Source organism: Elephantulus edwardii, unplaced genomic scaffold (genome assembly GCF_000299155.1).
Source record: "Elephantulus edwardii isolate Elephantulus edwardi_28Jun2011 unplaced genomic scaffold, EleEdw1.0 scaffold00042, whole genome shotgun sequence".
Classification (NCBI taxonomy): Eukaryota; Metazoa; Chordata; class Mammalia; order Macroscelidea; family Macroscelididae; genus Elephantulus; species Elephantulus edwardii.
In genome coordinates this window covers 13,252,029-13,260,455 of record NW_006399792.1, presented here as the reverse complement: position 1 = coordinate 13,260,455, position 8,427 = coordinate 13,252,029, and positions in this window count along the sequence as shown.

Genomic DNA, 8,427 nt, shown 5'->3' with positions numbered 1-8,427 from the left:
TTTCTCAAGCATGGAATATAATTACAAAAACCACGGCCTAGATCAGATACACTTTAGTCTCAGACTAACATCGTTGATCTTCAGTATTCGAGAGATGTCCCTGACAGCAGACTTTACCACTACAATTCATCTTTTGATTTTCTGACTGCTTGTGTCAAGAGTGTTGATTGTGGAGCTGAGCAAGCCATAACTGTTAGCAACCTCAGTCTTTTCTCCATCTATCATGGTGCTACCAATTGGCTTAGTGGTCTTCTTGATATGGAGCTTCAATTCATTTTGAAGACTACAGTCTTTGACTTTCTTCAGCAAGTGCTTCAGGTCCTTCTCAGTTTTGGCAAGCAAGGTTGTGCCATCTGCATAACATAAGTTGTTGAGTCTTCCTCCAATCTTGATGTCGCATTCTTCCTCATAAAGCCGAACATCTCAAATGATCTGTTCTGCATATACACTAAAAAGATATAGAAACAAGACACATTCCTAATGCACTTCCTTTCTGATTTTGATTCATTCAGTGTTTTCCTGCACTGTTCTGACGACTGTTTTCTGGTTCAAATATAGGTTTTGCATAAGCACAATCAAGTACTCTGAGATTCCCATTCTCAGAGTTAGCCACAGTTTATTGAGTCAAATGTCACAGTTAAAAGCCTTTTCATAGTCAATGAAGCACAGATAGACGTTCCTCTGGTGCTCTCTGCTTTTAGCCAAGATCCATTTAACATTAGCTATAATATCCCTAATATCACAATTCCAGTTCATTTGCCTACTCACTGTCATGTTCTGGCTTCTGCGAACATATAGTCTTGCATACTGTTTTCCCTTTTGGTGTTTCAGTTCTCCAGAATCAATTGCAGTACTAATCTACATGTCTTGTTTCAATTGCCCCATATGAGAGGGTTTGCTCACTCAGTAGAGCAATTTTAATATGATAAAAACACTTTAGTAAATTGTTTCCATATTATCCCTCCTCGGTCATCCTTACTCTCCTTTGTAGATTCCCCAGGTCAATTCCATTAACTATGTAAATGTGGTTATGTCGGAATTTTTCTGATCATGGTGGGTACACAAAGGGTATACTGTAGAGTGAAATGCACAATAAGAAAATAAAAGAAATGCAAGTATAAAATTTTTACATTACTTGGTGAAAGTGAAAGGAAAAAGGAATGCAAAACTGTATAAAGTCTAAACTTTACAGCTGCCCAGATGGCTGAATGGAAGAGAGCTGTGTTTATTCCCATTCCCAAGAAAGGTGAGACAATACATTATTGGAAATTATTCAATATCATTAATATCACACGCACGAAAAATAATGCTGAAAGACATTTTTTTAAATGGCTAGCATTTTTCTGTCAATATGCTGTACTGTGGTAAGCTGGGGTGGCTGTCATGCTGAACCTTGTGCCATTGGGGTGTCAAATGATATAACGGTTACTCATGGTGGACAGTGTTTGGTGGAGCTCCCAGTTTAAGACAGGTTTGGAAACAGGAGTGATATCCTCTTGCTAAACCACATGCCTTCAGAAACTCTACTAACTTTGGTAAATGTCGATAGTTACAGAAAGGCTTCAGGCCTTTTGTTCATAGGGTCACTATGAGTTATGCTCTACTTGAAAGCAATCAACAATAGAACAATATGTAGATAGAAAACTGCAAGAAGTTCAAGCTGGGTTTAGAAGACGTTGTGGCATCAAGGATATTATTGTTTATATCAAATGGGTCTTGGCTGAAAGCAGAAAATACCAGACAATTGTCTATTTCTGCTTTCTTTGACTATGCAATAGCATTTGACCATTTGAGTCATAACAAATTATGGCTAACATTGAGAAGAATGAGCATCTCAGAACAATTATAAAACTTACACCTAGACCAAAAAGCTATTGGGTAAACAAAGCTTCAGTTACTCAGGCTCTGGAGCAAACAGATGGACCATAAATCACCTTAAGCCATCTTCTCTTGCTTATATCACATGGCCCAACACAGAAAGCAGGCAAAAATTATCGGGTAGAAAATATCAAATATCCAGCATCTCTCAGAAGCCAACCAAAGACCAATCCAGAAAAAAGACTTTACTTGGAAATTTGCAGGATTTATGTAACCCATGATTGCTGTGTTATCTGCACACATGCATATAGAAGGTCCCTTGTGATTCCACCCTGTCCACTTTTCTGTGGGTCCTGTTCCTTATTTTTACCAAATCTCACATCTCATACTTTAAATTTCCAGGTTCCTCATATGTGTTATTGTCTCTTCAGCCTCAGTGTCCATTTGCATAAATGATGTCTTCTTCCTTAGTGCTTACCTCCCTTGTCACTTTCTGGGGGGCGGGGGAATGTTCAATTTTAAGTTTTAATTTTCATTTCAGTTTAAATATTATTAGCTCTTTAGAAACTGATTTCCCGGTAACCTCAAGTAGCCTTCTCTGTTTCCAGTGCAATTTATGCCTAGTGTCAACACTTCAATAATTAGATTGTAACACTTAAAAGTTCTTGGCAGGAAAACAGTAGCACACTCAATGTAATAACTAATGAGAATTTAGTGAAGGGCCTAGTTACAGAGGTTTGGGGTAATGTTTAGGGTACTGTCTAAGGAAATTAAATGCCTAGGGGACAAACAGCAGCAGAAAGTTGCTGTCACTGTTGGGATAGAGCTTTTACTGGAACATGGGAAGAGATGTAGCTCTGGAAGAGCACAATTAGGCAGGAAATGAAGCTGTAAATTAAATATCGTTATTAACAAGTCATCCCATCTCGTCCTATCATCCACATATGATGTGCATGATAAGTATCCAGATCTTTCTTCATTATCACCTGTTGGCAATATCCAACCAGAGGATAAGACAGTGTGGGTAAGGCAAACTGAGTGTCAAAAAACATTTTTCCCATGATATCACTAATATATCAGTTATAAAAATCAGCAATTTAGTATTTTGCACGTATCAATATTCTGGATGATAGATTGATCATAGTTAGGGAGAACATGTGTATGAAATATACTAACCTATACTAACTTTCCCACTAGAACTAGTTAGTAAGTACTGATTAGCCCCTTTGAAAGAAGAACCAAGCCTTTCTCCTGATGCATTCAGAGAGGTTATGATCTGTGTGAGTGACTGACCCTTGAAAACCATTCTTAAAATCTAATACTTTAGGGATGATCCTCTGTTCCATTCCTTCAGGAAACTGCTACTTTATCTTAGGCATCAATTGTTTCATAAAAACTGTGGCTGACTCTGAGAAGAATGGGAATGCCAGAACACTTAATTGTGCTAATGCAAAACCTATACTTGGACCAAGAGGCAGTCGTAAGAACAGAGCAAGGCAACATTGCATGGTTCAAAATTGGGAAAGGTGTACACCAGGGATGTGTCCTATCTCCATACCTTTTCAACTTGTATGCAAAACAGATTATCTGAGATGCTGGACTCTATGAGAAGTGTGGTGTCAGGAATCTGTGTTATGCAGATGACACAACCCTGCTTGCTGAAACTGAGGAAGACCTCATGCACTTGCTGCAGAAGGTCAAGGACTGCAGCCTTCAGTATGGATTGAGTCTGAATGTCAAGAAGACAAAGATTCTCACCACTAGACCAATTGGCAGCATCAGGATGGATGGTGAAGAGATTGAGACTGCTAACAACTTTAGTCTGCTTGGCTCCACGGTCAACACTCTTGGCACCAGTATCCAGGAAATAAAAAACCATATTGCGATGGGAAAGTCTGCTGTTAAGGACCTCTCCAGGGTATTTAAGAGCAATGGTGTCACTCTGTAGACTAAGGTGCATCTGATACAGGCCATGGTCTTTGCAATCACTTGTTATGCATTAGAGAGTTGGACAATGACCAGGAAAGAGAGAAGGAGAATTAATTGACACCTTTGAGCTGTGGTACTGGAGAAGAGTATTGAATGTACCCTGGACTGCCAAGAAAACAAACAGATTCATCCTGGAGAGGGTTAAACCAGGCTGCTCCTTGGAGGCAAGGATTCTGAGGCTTTGTCTGACATACTTTGGACATGTTGTAAGGAGGGACAGTTCCTTGGAGAGGGACATCATGCTTGGGAGGGTGGAGGTACAGCGCAGGAGGGGAAGGGCCTTTATGAGGTGGCTTGATTCAGTAACTGGGGTAATCGGGATGGGTGTGTCAGAGACAGTGCGATTGGCACAGGATAGAGCAGGGTTTAGGGCTGTTTTACATCGGGTCTCTATGAGTCTCAAGCCACTCGAGAGCACATAACAACAACATCAATTGCTTAACTGTTAGTTCTCTACAGAAAGGGTAATAAATTTTCCTTCACTTGCCAGTAAGATGTTAAATGTTAAAGAAGTAATGTTAGCTGTTAATAAGGAGGAAACTAGTGTCACTGTGGCTAAAGCTTTCAACTCCTGACTAGAAGGTTGGTGATGAAACACTTAACTTTCTCTACTGGTAAAAGTTGTAGCTACCTATTATCGAAATATTTGTAGCATGGGAAAACTTATAGGATGGTTCTCCTCTGTCATAAGAGAATAGTGATGAGTTATGAATCACTAAATGGCTTTATTGTTGTTGTTATGTGCCACTTAGTTAGAATCACTCTTAGCTGATTCTCCAATGGGTTTTCAGAGACTGTAATTTGCACAGGAAGAAATTGTCCATCTTTTTTTCCCATGGAGCAGCTGCTATATTTGAACTGCCTGCTTTGGAGTTAACTAAATAGCAGTAAATTATAAGAAGGAAAGACCAGCTAATCTACGTATAAAAATCAACCAATGAAAACCCCATCAATAAAATTGTTCCATTCTGAAACCAGCAATTGAGACTATACTGTACCTTTATCTCTTGCACACGAGGTGACCATGAGTCAAAGCTGATTGTCAAGGCATTCTGGCAGTCCAAAAAAACCTTTTTTAAAAAAATACAAACACAAACACAAGAAAACAATAATAAAAACCTAATAATAATGGAGTTCAAACTTATTATCTGTGAATGCTGTTTTTAAACAGTAAAAGTAGTACATGCATATCAATATTTATGTGAGTTATCTCCTCTGTGATGTGCAGCCTCTGAAAACCCACTAGAGAGTAAACTATGAGTCCACTCTGACTGAGGGGCATGCAAAGACAACAACAACAACAACAGCAATATCTATACTAATGTGTGTATATACATATCTATATATAAGCTACAGTAACCTTAGATATCATCTACTGAAAGTTTTATTTTGCAGTTGGAACTCCACAAGCTGAGAAAAGTGATTTTTCCAAGGTCCCAAAGCAAGTTAAGAGCTAAAATTTTTTGACACCCAGGCAACATTCCTCTCAATGTTTCACATGTTCTCCTGGCAACCCCGAAAATACGTATTTTTAATTAGCATTCATAACACTTTTTTAAATTGTGTAAATAACTGATGGTCCTTTTATGCTAGCTAGACCAAGGATGAAAGCATATTTTCCTGAATAAATACATGCAAATTTAAACATAAAACTAAAGGGATTTAAAATATCTTAATAGAGTTATAATTAAGTAATTGTTACATAGTAGATACCAACTCATGGTGATCTGAGACATAACAGAATGAAACACTGCCTTTGACACTTTTCATGTTCTTTGACATGCTCAAGCATATTGTTGCAGTTATTGTACCAACCCATCTTCCTCAGAGGCTTTCCTCACCTTCCTAATCTTCTAACTGATAATATAATGCCCTTCAGTGCTTAATCTTGCTGATGGTGTGCCCAAAGTTAGTAAGGTAAATGTTCTATTTTAATCCATACCCTTTCCATTGGCTAATTAACATTCAGACATAGAATGTCAAGCTTTCTTCCCAGTCTGTTTAAGACAGGGAGCACGTCTGGATGTTTCTACCCTTATTATTATTGTTATTATCTGCTGTGGAGTTGAGTACCATTCATAGCGACCCTGTGAACAACAGATCTGAACTCTGTGTCATACTCACAATCTCTAAGACACTTGTAGTTATTGCTGAAATCACTGTGTCAATCTATGTGCTTGAGGACTTTCTTCTCCTTTGCCATCTCCTTAACTTTGCAAGTGTAGTGTCCTTCTCCAAGGAATAGCCTTCCCTAGCAACATGACCAAACTAAGCAAGATGAAGCTTTATAATCTTTAACTTCATAGAGAACTCTAGCTGCACCTTTTTCAAGAAATATCTACTTGTTTTGTTGGCAGTCAGTGGAATATTCAGTACTCCTCTTCACATCATAATTCAAAAGCATCAGTGTTTCTTCTGTCATTCTTATTTACAGGTCAGCTCTCAGCAGCATAGTGATTGAAATGATCATGATCTAAATTAGTCAAACCTTATTGTTGTTGTTGTTATGTGCCATCGAGTCGTTTGCGACTCATAGCGACCCTATGTACAACAGCCCTAAACCCTGCTCTATCCTGTGCCAATCGCACTGCCTCTAACACACCCATCCCGATTACCCCAGTCACTGAATCGATCCATCTCATAGAGGGTCTTCCCCTCCTGCGCTGTCCCTCCACCCTCCCAAGCATGATGTCCCTCTCCAAGGACCCGTCCCTCCTGGCAACATGTCCAAAGTATGTCAGACGAGGCCCCAGAATCCTTGCCTCCAAGGAGTAGCTTGGTTTAATCCTCTCCAAGATGAATCTGTTTGTTTTCCTGGCAGTCCGTGGTACATTCAGTACTCTTCTCCAGCACCACAGCTCAAAAGCATCCACTCTCCTTCTGTCCTCCCTAGTCATTGTCCAACTCTCTGATGCATAACAAGCGATTGCAAAGACCATGTCCTGTATCAGGCGCACCATAGTCTCCAGAGAGTCAAACCTTAGTCATCAAAATAACAACACCATTCATCAACATTTTGTAGAAGGCTTTGACTACAAACTTACATAGTGCAATACACCTTCAAATCTTCTGACTGCTGGTACCTAGTGCATTGATAGTGGACCCAAGTAAGATGAAGCCATTGACAGTTTCAGTAGCTTCTCCATTTATCATGATTTCACCTGTGGTCTAGTGGTAAGAATTTTTGTTTTCTTAACTTTGAGATACAATGCATATTGAGTTCATCTATATTTAACCTTCTGTAGCAAGTGTTTCAAGTCCTATTCACTTTCAGCAAGCAAGATTGTGTCATCTGCATATCAAGGCTTATTGATGAGTTTTCTTCAAATCCTGATGCCACATTCTACTTCATAGAGTTCAGCTTCACAAATAATTTTCTCAGCATACAAAACGAATAGGTATAGAGAAAGTATCTAATTTATTGTGACCCACACAAATTCCTTAGCATAGTCTAAAGCATAGACATTCTTCTGGCATTCTTTGCTTACAACCAGGATCAACATTACATCAGTAATGATATCCCAGGATGAATCTGTTTGTTTTCTTAGCAGTCCATGGTAACCTCAATACTCTTCTCCAGCACCACAGCTCAAAGGCATCAATTCTCCTTCTATCCTCCTTAGTCATTGTCCAACTCTCTGATGCATAACAAGTGATAGCAAAGACGATGGCCTGTAACAGGCACACCTTAGTCTCCAAAGAGACACCATTGCTCTTCAGTACTTTGGAGAGGTCCCTAACAGCACACTTTCCCATGGCAATACGTCTTCAATTTTCCTGGCTGCTGGTACCAAGAGCATTGACTGTGGAGCCAAGTAAACTAAAGCTGTGAATAATCTCAATCTCTTCACCATCCATCCTGATGCTGCCAATTGTCCCAGTGGTGAGAATCTTTGTCTTCTTGACATTGAACCTCAATCCATATTGGAGACTGCAGTCCTTGACCCTCTGCAGCAAGTGCTTCAGGTCCTCCTCAGTTTCAGCAAGCAAGGTTGTGTCATCTGCATAACGTACATTGTTGATATCACAGATTGTTGATAGATCTTCCACCAATTTTGACCCCACATTTCTCATCATAGAGCCCAGACTCCCGGATAATCTGTTCTGCACACCAATAAGTTAATTGTGGCTTAGCTTACAGCATGCAAATGTGAAAATAAAACATACTGACAAATGGGTTGTAGTTAGGTTTTACTGGATGTATACATCTCAATATACCTATATGCGTGACTTATGTATAATTTAGCTATTAAAAACACTGCATATCATTAATTCTAAACATGTGTATCATTAATATGAAACTATAATCTTAATGAAGAGTAATAAAAATGTACTAGAAGAGTAAATCAATAGGATGCTGCCTGAAATGAAAACTGGATTCAGAAAAAGATGTATCTCCAGGAATATCATTACTAATGTTAGATAGATCTTGACTGTAAGTAAAGAATAAAGAAAGAGATTTTCTTGTATTTTAGTCATTATTTAGAAGGATTTGATCATGTGGATAATAACAAATTATGGCTGATTTTGAGAAGAATGGAAATCCTAGAACATTTATTGTGCTCATATGAACACTATACATAGATTAAGAAACAGTTTCCTGAGCAGAACAAGGGTACA